The sequence below is a fragment of the Rhinolophus sinicus genome, linkage group LG05, assembly GCF_036562045.2.
Source record: "Rhinolophus sinicus isolate RSC01 linkage group LG05, ASM3656204v1, whole genome shotgun sequence".
Classification (NCBI taxonomy): Eukaryota; Metazoa; Chordata; class Mammalia; order Chiroptera; family Rhinolophidae; genus Rhinolophus; species Rhinolophus sinicus.
The window spans coordinates 74800108-74813931 of record NC_133755.1 but is presented as its reverse complement, the minus strand read 5'-3'; the positions used below and the strand labels follow the sequence as shown (position 1 = coordinate 74813931).

The window sequence follows — 13824 nt, the reverse complement described above, 5'->3', positions numbered from 1 at the left end:
AGGGGCCCGGGCACACCAGCAGAAAGTCCCCTGCAGCTGCATGCTCTGGGTGTTCCATTTTATAAGCCGTCGTGTTGGCTGAGCTACCAGCGTCCAGGGACCCTGCAGCAAGGGCCCATGGCTGGAACCTGTTCTGTGACATCCAGAAGAAGAGCTCACCTGACAGCTGTGAGTCCAGGAGCTGCTGGGTTGGGATCCTGTCCCCAGTGCTTCCCTGATAACTGGACAGCATTTCCCCTACATGGGGCATCCCTTCTGACTGGTGCTCTCCGGTCCCTGAATGCCAAGGCCACGTGATGCCATCTGCATAGGGAGGACCAGAAAGGGGTGGAACATAGTAGGGCGGTGACAGAAGGACCCAAAACATGCCACTGCCCCACTCTCAAGGGCTCCAGGGATGGGGGATGAACTGGAAAGCTCGTGCAGCAGCCCCCCGTGGGGCACATCTTAGAATGGGGTACAGAGGTCTCTCTCTAGCGCTTCGGGGCCCGGCTCAGTTCTGGGGACCTTGTAGGACCACAGCGTATCTGAGCATCTGTCCGGTAGTGCACCCAGGCCTCCTGCTGGCGGCCCAGTCTCTCTGCAGATCCTTCTGGTACCGAGACCCTGCCAAGCACAGCAAGTCACATGGCTAGAGGCCTTTAATGGGACAGGATTTCACCGCAAATTCTCTCCCAGCCCCTTCATTTCTCTAAGCTGCTTGGAGTCACATTTTATGCATCATAAAGCAGTAGAGGACAAGTCACAAAATACAGCAACATTCTATCTCCCGGGGGTGCTGCACCTGGCAGAGCTGCCTGGAGCACTGTACTCGGGGACTGCAGGCAACGTCTGGACACCCAGGGAACGTGCTGGGCTGCCACCGAGATGCAGGGCACGGACACCTGGGCCCTCACTCAGAAGCTATTAGGAATCTCAACCCAGTGGCAGCCCACTGTTAGAGCAGACACACGCCTTCTGACACAGGCCTGCACACATGGCCAGCTCAGACACCGTGGGGCTGGCCCAGCCACATCTGCCACAGACCCGGGAGGGACAGCACTGGGAACTACGTGGTGTCTCCAGTGACAAGACGGAATCCCCAGCACTCTGGAACGCCTTCCCTAACAGGGGCGCTCAGGGTCCGTCTGGGGGCCCTGCCCAGTTTCCAGCCTGCAGAGCCCTCAGCTGACCGACTGGGCCCTCTCACCAACTGGTTTGTTGCCACGTCCATGCTGTGGTGGGATCGGTCTCCTTCTTGTAGACTGTACTACAGATTCAACCCAAATGTATTTCACCTCTTCCAACGCCTCCAATATAAAACTTAAAAACTTTAAATGTATTTTCAGCAGGAAAAGGTGGACTTCTTAATGAATGGTGCCAGGAAAAGTTGCTGTCCATTAGAGAAAAATTAGACACACACACACACACACACTCGCCCCACTTCAAATCATAGACAAAAATAAATCACTATGGATTTGGTATCCTAAACCTCAAAAATAAAATTATAAAACAGCAGGAGAAAAAGTATGTGAGGATATTTATATAATCTAGGGTGGGGGCAGACTTCCTAAGCAAGCCAAAACCTGAGCATCAGGATAATAATAACAGGTCAGACTATATAAAAATGAAATATTTCTGTAAAATAAGACACAGTAAAAGTAAAAATCAAGCAACAGACTGGGAGAAAATATTTGCTGCATTTCTATCAAAGATTTAAAACCCAGAATATTAGAAGAGCTCTTATAGAACCATAACCAAAAAAAAAAAAAAAAAAGAAGAAGAAAGAAGGAAGGAAGGCAGGAAGGAAGGAAGGAAGGAAGGAAAAAAGAAAGGGAGAGAGAGGGGGAGGGAGGGAAAGGGAGAGAGCGAGAGAGAAAGGAGAGAAAGGACAAAGAATAAGCAGGAAATTTATAAAAGAATAATTAATGGGCCACAAACACCCTCCCTGCATCAGTCTGCTAGTTTATATATTTGTTTTTGAAATCAATATTCTGGAATCTGTGTTTAATTGTTTACATTGGCTTTTTCAGTGATAGCTGCAGTTTCATCAGTTATGCCATAAAGCTCTTCAGCAGGGAGGGCAAATTTTAAACACACCCTAAAGGCAGAGCTCTCCTGAAGAGAGACAGCTGTGTGTGACTGCAAAGGGAGGTGACCACAAAGATGAGCAAAGGGTGCCAATGACCTGGACCGCTCCAGATTCTGAAGAAGTGATATTGTGTCACTTAAGCAAGTCTTAAACATACACAGAAGGAGAGGCCTGGAAGGAAACACCCCTGAGGGGACAGCAGATGTGCTAGCGTTAGAAATACAGGCATCGTTTTCTTCAGAGCCCTCTCTGCTGAAGTCCCCCGCCTGGTGTCAGGACGGCCCCCGAGGGCCTTAGAAGAGCCAGTGCTGTCCTGGGGCCTTCCCCCAGACCTCCACCTGCAGGACACCTTTCACCCGGAATGCTGATGGCTTCTTCAGGTATTACCTCCAGAGAACAAGCTATCCACATTCCTCATAGTGTTTTAATGGCTTTTTGCCTTGCTTCAAATGCTGCCCTGAATTTTACAATAAAGAAGTTATTTAAACATTTAAAAGCCATGTCAACCTGAGGTTCCCAACCAGAGGTGGACATGTCCCCAGTGCAGCCCACACGCTGTGCCCAGTTTTGCTCCGTTCCGGCCCCCGGGGGGCCCAGGCCTGCCAAGGCTGAGCACGTGGGCCCCACCCGTGCGGCCTCTATGCTGAGTCTGCGCCCGTGCTCTGGCTTTGAAGTCTGGTTTTGGTCTCTTGACACAGACTCATTGCTGAAGGCGACCCTCATTACTAAAATAACTTTCCTTGAAATGCTCTGAAAGCTGCTTCTTGACTGTAACTGCCCCTGTGTTATAAGAAATGCCTGTGTTTGTGTGTGGTTATGTCTTGTGTAACCGACTCCACTGGGTTTTTGAGGTAAAAATTGTTCATTTTTGTCATTTCCCAAACCTGACATTCTTTCACTATAATGTGGCAAGTTCTCAGTTCTTTAAAGTCCCCTTTTCTTTAAGTTCTCGTGAATTGATGGTTCCTGTTTTTCTGAACTGCTGGTAGGCCCCGTGCTGCATTAGGCTCACAGTCATCAATAACTAGGAAACTCGGGGAAAAGTCCCCACAGAAGATGTGACCTCTGGGCCTGGCTCTGCCACTATAAAATGGAGTGAACACGGGAAGGAGAGAAAGGAGCAGCAAGGTGACAATGCGGGTGAAAGTGGTGACTGTCATGAGGTTGCGCTGTGAAGTCAGCCTGCTCCCCCCCAGAGGAGGCCGATGCTCAGTTGCCGACCCAGGGTGAGCCCCGCAGGCTGGCACAGGACACACACAGAGCAGGACTCCATCACGTACGAAGACAAGTCAGGTCTTTCCTTTCCTTCTTTCTTTTTTTCAAGCAAATATAAAGACCAAATTCCATTTTTGAATCTCTGTGTTTTTGCAGTTCAGGGAAAGTTAAAGTGAGGACACTGTTTGCTTAACCAAAAGATGGTTTCCTGCGTGCTGGTTACTCACTCGTCCATAGTCAGCAAACGTCCCCTGAGCTAGCAGTTTGTTCTGACCTAGACCTGGGAGGCCTCCTGCAGTGTCGGGAAGGTGTCACTGTATCCAACTCCTGGAGTCTCTGTGACCAAGCACCACACAGGGCCTCAAACCACAGAAACCCATTCTCTCCTGTTCTCAAGGTGGGAAGTGTGAGATCGGGGGCCACGCTCCCTCTGAAGGCACAGGGCAGTCTGCCCCAGCCTCCTCCCTCCTTCTGGAGGTTCCTTGGCTGTGGCAGTGTCACCCAGTCCTCACATGGTGCTTCCCTGTGTATGACTGTGTCCAAAGGTCCCCTTCTTGTAAGGACCCCAGTCATATTGAAATAGGGGCCACCCTACTCCAGCAGGACCCCATCTTAATTACTTCCATCTGCAATGACACTATTTCCAAATAAGGTCTCATTTTGAGTTATTGGCAGGGGTAGGACTTCAACCTATACATTTGGGGGAGACACAATTCACCCCATACCACACGCTGAGGCCTAAATGATGACTCACAAAGTCTGGGCTCCCACTCACTTTCTTTGTCATTTCCTCAGCCTGTCTCTCCCCCAGACTCATTCTGAAGTAAGCTGCCTTCTGAATAAACACAGGCATTTGCTTTCCTCCCCATCAGTGTCAATGTCTATGCTAGAAAGAGTTAGATGAAAGGTGACTGAAGCTGTGCCGTTCCATTCAGCTGGAATCCCGTGCTGTAAAAACGCTTCTCCTGAGAAGTGCCTCTCAGGGAGGCTCCTGGTTGCCTGGCCTGGAAAGGAGCTGCAGCTGCTCTGCCTCCAGGCTGGCCCCTCACCCCTGGGTACTCGGAGGTAAAGTGTGAAAAGCCCCACAGGCCTCGGGCTGCTGCCTGAAGACCTGCTGGCTGGGGCTGTGGGCCTGGCCTGGATCTCTGGCTCACCCAGTTGTTGGCTATGTGACTTCAGGCTCTGCTTCCTCTGAAAAGTGGGGCCATGTAAGCATGGGAGGGGGTGATGGAGGCAGCCATGGGCCCCTCTAGAGTGACCATTTCTGTCCTGTCCAAGTGCCCCTGTGATGGACTCAGCTGGTGCACAGAGCAGGCAACACCGTTCTGAACACGGAGCAGTGACGGAGCATCCTGGTTTGCAGTCACCTCTTGTGCGGCTGGGTGGCAGTCTGTGCTCATTCTGCGCCTCACCTCTGCCCTCCCCAGGCACTCCCAGGGACTTCAAAGGGACCGCCACACAGGGACAGCCACTCATCTGTCAGGCGCCGCTCAGCACACCAGCTTGAAAGGCATATCTGAGGTGAAGCAAACGCCCTCGACCCACCAACTCAAGGATGTGACTGTGTGTACACAGCTAAAACATCACTGGTGGACGAAAGAGCCTTCACACACTCTGTTGTTTAAGGTACCTCGTTACCAGCTGCCCAGGGCTCACCAGCCTCGCCAAGAAGTGCTGGGCACTTAAGGATGGGGGATGAGTGGGCAGAGAAGGGGGACTCCCATCGGGAGTCTGGCTGCGTCTGAGTCATCGCTGCCTGCCGCACTTGTCTAGGGGGTCACAGCACACCCCTGGTTGTATGGAAGGTCTCACTCTCCTCACACCCACATCACTGAAACCTGCACGGCGAGGTGAGCTGTCCCCAGAAGCTCGGTGCTGGCAACCTTGGAGACAACCCCAGCGGAGGGCCACAGGTGTCTGCTCTTGTCTCCCCTGAGCCACAGGTTTTCTGGTGAAGGCGGAAAAGGGTACCTCTCTGACTTGCAGACACTGTGACACTTCACATGCTCTGCTCAAACATCTAGAGGTGAAGTCTAGCAGAAAAAACAGGATAACGTGCAGTGCTACTTAGGGTTCACAAAATCAAAAGCCAGCAAAAATGTCAGCCCCTTAAATGCGAAACGAGGGACCTGTGGGTTTGCACATGTCCCCACACAAAGAGGCAGGGAGGTCGAGCAACTGCAAGTACAGTGTAGCGTGTTGGCTAACACCTCCGCCTAGTGTCCAGTACCAGGGGGTCACTGTACTCACACGAAGAGAAATCTGCCGTTTGTGCCAGAGAAGGCAGCATGGGTCACGGTTGCTGGACACCTCGCTGCATGCTGCACGTTCAGGAGCCGTGGGGAGAAGGGAGAGCTTAAACGTGAGGTGACATCCACACTTGGAAGGGCTGTGGCGTAGACTTGTGTTGTAATTCAGCAGTTTGGGGACAGAATAACTGCTCAATGAGTGCTACTGAATGTGCTGAATTAAAGACATAATTATGGTCATGGCTGTGACTCAGTGGCTTCGGGAAGCAGAGCTAGGTCCAAAATGTGCACATGCCAGTGGGTATTGCAGGGCTGGGCAGGGCTGACTCTGGAGGGAGAAAGGGGCTGAAGCATAGATTAGGTGGCCCCTCAGGGCTCATGGAGAGGGACCATTGTGCTGGCAGTGCCTTCCAACCCAGAGAATTCCCAGTGCAAAGTGACGTATGTCGTCCTAACAACGATGACGACAAGTTGGGCTGTTGGGCACTGGCCATTGCGGGTCACCTCACCCATGCCACACAGAGGATCAGAGGCTTAGTGAATTGCTCGTGGCCACACAGCTAACAATCGTGGCCACACAGCTAACAAAGGGGAGCCAGGACTCCACTCTAGCTGCCCTATGCATCCGGGAAAAACAAAGCAAATGCGGAAACCTAGTCCTCTCAGATCTCCACTCAAATGTCTTCTCCTCAGAGGGACTTCAGCGCCCACCCCAGACGTGAGCGGCCCCTCTCCTGCACGGCCCACACCCTTCTCAAAAGTACATGTACTTATCAGCTAGCTGCCTCCATAGGTCTGTTGACGAATGAATGAATGAATGAATGAATGAATGAATGAATGAATGAATGAATGAGTGAATGAAACTCTTTGCCCAGCTGTTCAGGGATCTATAGCAAATGCTGCCCCTGGCCTAGATGAAATGAACCGTGGAGGCAGGACTGTGAGGCAGGGCTGTGAGGCCAATTCCTGGGAGGCCACAGTCAGAGCACATGGACCATTCTGGGGGTGGAGATCTGGGCTCAGAGAAAGGCTCCTCAAATCAGTAGTAAACAGCAAAAAGGCATCCATTCCACGACAGCAGGTGATACTATTGAACACCCATGATGTGTGACAATTTTCTAAGAACTTTTCAGGCAGTAATTACCTCCATCCTCAAAACAAGCCTCCGTGGTAATTACTCCTGTGTTTCTATTTCACAGATTAGGAAACTGAGGCCAGCAGCCACGGAGCAACTTGTCACAGGCAGGGAGCTGGCTGAGTGCGGCACTGAGTGGTGGCCTCATCATGCTGTCCCGCGGCTTCCCTACGATTCGCAGTTAACAGAACTAGTGCAAACGTCACTGTGCCTAGGGTCACGGCCAGGAGCAAAACCCTGGGCCCACCCTTCCGAGGCCACCCCTACAGGGACCAGCCTATGTTTCTGTGACAAAGCCTGTCTGTGATTGTTCTCACCCTCCGCAGGCTGACCTCTGCATTGGGCACAGAGGGGACAACATCTGGGGTCCACAATACTCTTAAAAATAAAGTGTTTTAGTTCATTTTACAATTAGAAGAAAACCCTGAATATAATGAAAATGAATGTATAATGATGAAACCAGTTTCTGGATGACATTCATCTGTATACCAAGACAGTCATAATAGGTTTCTCCATAAGGAAGGGGAAATGAAGGCAAAAGCACCTGGGCCCATGGAGTCACGGTGCAGCCCTGGGTCGTTTTCCCTTATAGCAGGCACATGAAAGGCAGCTCCACACAGAACGGACCCCAACACCCCAATGGAGCCTCCTAGTTGACCTGCAGGTTAAATTTCAGCGGTGATTTCTCCCACCGCCGTCCACATCATGTAGGTAAATCCACTCCAAAAACCATCAATCTCCAGGCAAAGTGCCTGGCCCGCCAATGTCCTGTGACCGTCTGCCTTCTTTGCCATCCTTAGCACTGGCTTCCTTCTTCCAAGTTGTTTTATGGTTTCAAGAAGGCTGCTGGAGCTCCAGTCATCACTTCTGCGTCTCACCAGGAGGAAGGAGGGAAGTGGGGGGCAGAAGGTTAAGCCTCTTAGATGTCAGTCTCCTCTAAGGAGCTTTCCTGGAATCCCTACCTACCCATTGGCCACCTGATCTGTAAAGGGGCTGCAGGAGGAAGACAGAGGAGCCATCCATCCTGTCCTCATACATCCTTGTGCCCCTGATTGTGTCACCGGGTAACGGGGTGGAGTGGAGCAGAGGTTGTACGGTTTCACCTTCTCTGGCCTTTGGTCAGGTTGAACAATGTGAATAAACCCTGCTCCTTGGAGCCATGCCTCTTCTCTTCAGCCACTCTGCCCTTTCCTGGGCCATCACCTTGCCATTGAAGCCAGGTTTCCTGGCTTTGCCTGGGACTGGAAGGGTGTGGTTTTGACTTGAGCACAGTGTTCTGAAACTGCTGGCTGCGGCCAGGGTGAGTCATGAGCCCAGACATGCTGAGATTCCCAGTGTATTTTCTGGGGAGCGTGCTCAGCATGAACTCGATTCTGCAATGTGGTCCCTCGAGGTAGGAGGTGCCGCAGGGGTACCTGTCTCCTGGAGCACTTACAATGGCCTGATGCTACTGGACTTCTGTCTGTTTCATCAGAAAAACATAAATAGGAGAGGCCTTGTGTGTTGGGTCACCTCCACATCCATAGGTCAAAAAACCATGCCACTGGGCTCCAAGCCGAGCTCCTCCACTTACTAACCGTGTCACCCTTGGGGTCTCCCTAAAACCCTCGATGTTTGGATGGTGAGGGTGAAAATGCTAAGTACCACACACAATCCTGTGAGGGCTAAATAAGTCATAGCTGCAAAGCACCAGAGCAGAGCCGGGCAACAAGTAAGCATTCAGTAAACAAAGCAGTGTTCAAATTATCATTACTTTATTGGATACATAATAAATATTTGTGCCAGACATGAATGAAAAGAAATGCTATTTGGGTGCAACAAAAAGCAAACAGTGCTTTCTGCCCCTTTGAATGCCCTCCGCTCCTCCAAGTTGTTCAAAACCCTTGAAGCCACAGGCTCTGTACTGTACCCATCCTGACACTTCTGGTGAGAGAAATGCGGTTCTTTCACAGAGTGGACCATGGTCACAGAGGAGCCATTCACAGGACTGAGAATCTACCTGTCTTCAGGAGCACTCTGTCGCAGCTGGTGGCCCATCCTCTGTCCATTCTCCTCTGCTTCCTGTGTTGTCAACAAGTCCCAGCAACGTGCCCATTTAAAAACTCTATTTCCCAGGCTTTTTACAGATCAGGTAGCCAAGGAAAGATGAAGGCTGAAAGGGTTTGTTGGGGATTCTAGGAAAGCTCCTTAAAGGAGCCTGACATCTAAGAGACTTAACCTTTGCCCCCTGCAATGCCCACTGGAATGTAGTGGTGATGGCTGGAACTCCAGCAGCCTTCTTGAAACCAGAAAACATCTTTGAGGAAGGAAGCCAGTGCTAAGAGGGCAGAGCAGGGAGATGGATGAATGGGCTGCCCAGTGACCCTTACTCTGGACAGCCTACTTCCTGTCTTTTTCTATCTGAAAGAAAGTAAGACCAGCACTCGTTGGAGCCACTGCTATTTTGTGGAGTTTTTCTTTATATCTAGCTGAATATGTCTGCATCCCTCTCATACTCCGTAAATAATTTGTCCAGTGAGAACAGCTAAAATGAGACCTTCCTCCCTCATTAAAAATTCCACTATCTTAAGTATAATGAACATTTGAAAGGGCAGGGTGAAGGGAAGGGCTAGAAGTCCTGTAGCAGAAGCCCTTGCTTGCAGGCCGATCAACCCCAAAAGAAAAAGGTAAGCAGAAAAACCACAACGGATGAGATCTGCCATCACCACTAGTGCTTCAAATTAGACACGATGCAATAAAACCCGCTTTGTTAAATCAGAGGAATCCTCTGAGACCAGCCAGGCCTCCGGCCTGCTCCTCCCTCCTGGCATCCAGCTTCCTCCGGATCTGTGTGGACTTCCCCTTTCCTGAGCCCTGTGGTATAACCGGAACCCTCCTGCACCTGTGGGGAGCCCGCCCGCCCGCCCACGGCACTGTGGGCAGAGAGAGTCCTCTGGATTGTGGCACAGGGAAAACCCCCCACAAATGAGCACCAGTCACAACTGACCAACAATACAGTCAAGGCTCAGCACTCCAAGCCTAACGTCTCCGAAAGAAGACAGAAAGCACTGGGCGCTTTCCTTTGCCCGGGCAACCCCAGGAAGGGTGGCTGGGCTGAGTGAGTGTGCCAGTTTGGCTCCGAGGCACTGCATAATCTTCAATTACCTTCACAACAGGCAAGGAAGGGCCATGTTATGAGCACCCTGGTTTTAGTTTTAAGTATATCTTACTTAATATTTTTCAGTATGAGTCAGCTCCTTACACTGTGATGATTTTCAAGTAATCAGAAGTTGACTGTAGCTAGCTTAGGCAGGAAGTGTGAATACAGAATCCAGCTGCTTCCACCCTAGGGGCAAGTCTGAGGCTAGTGGCCTTGGCTCTTCTGGATTACCTTCCTGGTCCCCTGCTTTTCCTGACTGTTTTCCTGCTAGAAGGAAGGGGCTCCCCCAACCAGTGCGTCTTGGAAGAACATGCTCTCCCTGATACACTTGCCTGGGAATCCTGGAGCTCAAGTGAGTCAAGTAACCAGCCATCCTTCCTTCCTCTCGTCCAGGGTGTGTGTGTGTGTGTGTGTGTGTGTGTGTGTGTGTGTGTGTGTGTGTGTTGGGGGTAAAGGTAATCACAGAAAGTTACTACCATGTGGTTGGGCTAAATAAGATGGGAAGTAAATAAATAAATTTTACTGTGAAGATGTTGCCGACAACAATGATGATGGCGGTGATGGCAGTGATGGCGGTGATGGCAGTGATGGCAGTACGTGATGGTTATAGTGATGATGACCCTGACATCTAGAACCCCAGGTTCTCCTGAAGAGAGAAGAGAAGCATTTCCCGTTTACCTAATCAATAACTATCTTGTGAAGACAGAACATGCCATGGAACTGATGACATGGAGGGGCTTTCATGTCAAGGGCGTAAGAGCCAATTCCTATGGATGCTGGCAGGGCAGAGCCCAAGTAGAGATACACAAGTGTAGGTTATATTTCTGAGTTAGTGACTGTGTAGTTAGCAGTTATTGAGCCGCCTGTAACTCAGATGCTAATCAGTCATCACGGATCTTTACAAGAACACACGAGGCAGGTACGATCACCATTCATGTTTCATCACAGGGAAAGTGGGACAACAGGAAGTTAATAACTTGCCCTCAGGCTGAGGGCACCTGACAGCAGGGCGACAGCTCCCAAATGTCATCAAACTGCCAGTGTTTTCTTTTTTGCGTCGATGTCCTGTTAAGTATGTGATCAGCTTCTGACGTAGAATGTTTCCCTCTTCCCTCACTGCTGCATCCAGTCAGAATCAGCAACTCTCAGTAGTTGGAAAAATAACAAAGCAGCAGGTCATATCTATAAATGTTCTCTTTCCAAACATGCCCATGGCCTTATTTCTGGACTCTTCCTCCTGATTACAAAGTGATAATATCAGTTCACACCAGGCTTCTTTCTCATGGGTAAGGAAGGGTGAGTGCCAAGATTCTACATGAAAGAAGATACTCAATGTTCAGGATAAAATCAGCCACCTCGAGCCACCACCCAATAGCATTTATCTGGGAGAATGTGATGACACAGGACCTGGGGATCAACACACACTCAACAGCCAGGATTCTCCGAATTGGGACAAGAGGAAGTATATGCACTGGTGTCAGCCTCTCATGGGCCCTTCTCTCCATGAAGATAACCTTTCTCTAGGTGCTTTCGAGGACGACTCAGTGAGAGAGTGAGAGTGAGAGAGACAGACAGAGGTGCCCAGCTACTCCCCGAATTTGGAACCCCATGGGGTCTGCCTCACTGAGGCCCCAAGTTGGCACTGCTGGCTACATTGGGGTGGCAGGGTCCTGCCTGAAAAGCCATGGTGCTAAGTCAGGGGCTGTGAGCCCAAGGCCTTCAGAGGCCAGGTCTGAGTGAAAGCTGGTAGAGCTAGCGATGCTGGGGTCCTTGTGTGTGTACCTAGTAAGCACTTGGCAGACACCAATCTCAGTCCTCCATGCATCCCCCCAAGGCAGGCCGGGCCTGGGACTGGAACTCCGAGGCTTCTAGAGGCGAGCAGCCGGATCGGGGTCCCCACCCACAGTCATCCAAGCACGAAACCCTGACCCTGGGCAGGCCCAATCGAACTCGATGGGGGGCTGCATTCCAACAGGATGGCATTTGTCCCTTGAGCTGCCTGCCTGCAACCCCAGCTATTTTATTTGGAATTTTCTTAACATTTCTCTCCCTTTATAAATCAGAAGAGCAAGGTACAAGGGAATCCTGCTCTCTGGCTTCAAGGCAACAATCTTCCCATCCACGTGCACATGCAGAATGCCAGCTTGAAGCTCAAGCGGGCAGTGCTTCTGCACTTGGGATCTCAGCGGGCGTGACGTCACAGGACACCAGAAGCAGCTTTAGCCCTGAGCCACACCAGCCCGTCATAAACTGCATTTTTTAACAAACTGTGTACTCAACCAGCCCCATCAAGGCACAACCTAGAAAATATCACCATCAGCCAAAGGATCTGGTCCTCACACGGGGACCCCTCAGCCAACGGGCCTCTCAGTGTGACAGAGGAGCGGGGACTAATGTTAAGGGGGCCCCCCAAACCGGGAAGGTGTCCAAAGTTGATTTAAACCAAAGACCAAACAGCGAATTCGTCCTAAAGGGGGCCACCAGTCAGTGTGTTGTGCTGGGGGGGTGATCAAACGTTCTCTTAGCTCCACCAATTTTAGAAATTGGGTGCTGACTCATTACTAACCTAGGACGCCCACGCACTCAAATGACTGTACTGAAAAAGCTCTCTGTCATACTCTGCTCACTGATGTGCAGCTTTTAAAGCAAATTCGAAAAATGTTTATCATAAGGTCTTGATGACATTGTAACCGTTTCATTTACAGTAAGTAGAATGATGTCTTAAAAAATATATATTTCCTGTATTTTGCTTGACAGTAAAGCTAAGCCTGATCAGAATGGTGACAGCTTGAAAAACACATATTGAGGCCACCTCAGGCCTCCATGACTCAGTTGCCCCAACCTCACCCCCTGCCCAGCCCCCAGCATTTTTTCTTTCTGATTCAACCAGTTTGTAACGCTCAGTGTTAAGCAAAAGGAAAGACATACAGTAAATTCCTGGACTCATTCATACGCCTGTAGAGAGGAAAGCCAAAATTCTCCCTCTCTATTGTGTTTCTTGCACTAAAACTGGGCAGCTGAGACCATGCGGCCAGTAACTGCTCCGAGGCTGTTTCCTGCAGCTCTGAGAGGCGGAAGCTTCACCTCAGCACCCGTGGGTTAGCACAGATCCCCACCTCTGCCTCGGAGCTGGCTGTGGCTCCACACAGGAGTCTCTAACAGCTTCTTCTCCAGGCAGTCATCACCGTCTTTTCTGAGACGGCATACTGACAATTACCAGCCCAGAAACTTTCCCAGACAATCAGGCAGAAATGCAGCAGCTATGAGGGAGGGGACAGAGGGAGCCACTTCTCCCAAATGGTGGCTCCTCAAAGTCTGAACGAAACACAGTGTCCACTCCAAACACAACTTTGACACAGCAGAGACTCTGAGGCAAACTGCAGAAATGATCATAAAAATGACAGAAGCATACTCACCAGAGAGGAGCTGATGGTTCCACCTTCCCAGGAAGGGTGCTGTGACGGTCAAGAGGCAGACCCCGGCTCAGGCACAGCCTGCCTGAACTTCCCGTTTGAAACTGAAAAGTAAGGCCCATACAGTCACTTATTTCCCTCCATTCCCAATGATGGTCACACGACTGAGACAAAAAGAGAGAGAGAGAGAGAGAGAGAGAGAGAGAGAGAGAGAGAGAGAGAGAGAGAGAGAGAAGGAGAGAGCTGCACACCTCAGTCTTCATTCTCATTGGAACAAGATGACTCATGCTGACTCACAGCCACCACTTCCTCTCCCGACATTCTGTTCATTCTTGTGAGCAGGGTTGGTCGGTTCCCAGCGTCTGAGCAGCCTTTCCTGGAAGGACAGCCTTCCCGGCCCTGGCAGGGAGACCCACGACCTCACATGTCACCTCAGGGGAAAGGCTTTGTTTGGGAGTGTTGAGAACAACTGAGAAGTAACATTTCATGTGTATCTGAATTTCAAACATACACTGAAATTTTGGAATGTATCAAAGCTCATGTATGAAACTCTTGTTCTTTTTTTTTTTTTACATGCAAGTTTATTTAAACCTTCAAGGAAT

At 50.4% G+C, this 13824-nt stretch overlaps 1 long non-coding RNA gene across 1 annotated transcript in view; it reads right to left on the bottom strand.

The window, feature by feature from the left end:
• The window catches only part of LOC109436157 (uncharacterized), a 52429-nt gene extending 38962 nt beyond the window's left edge, over positions 1-13467 (bottom strand). Inside the window, exon 1 of the long non-coding RNA XR_002136063.2 lies at positions 13226-13467. This is a non-coding gene — a long non-coding RNA (uncharacterized LOC109436157). The remainder of the gene's footprint in view (positions 1-13225) is intronic.
• Positions 13468-13824: the final 357 nt, after the last annotated feature.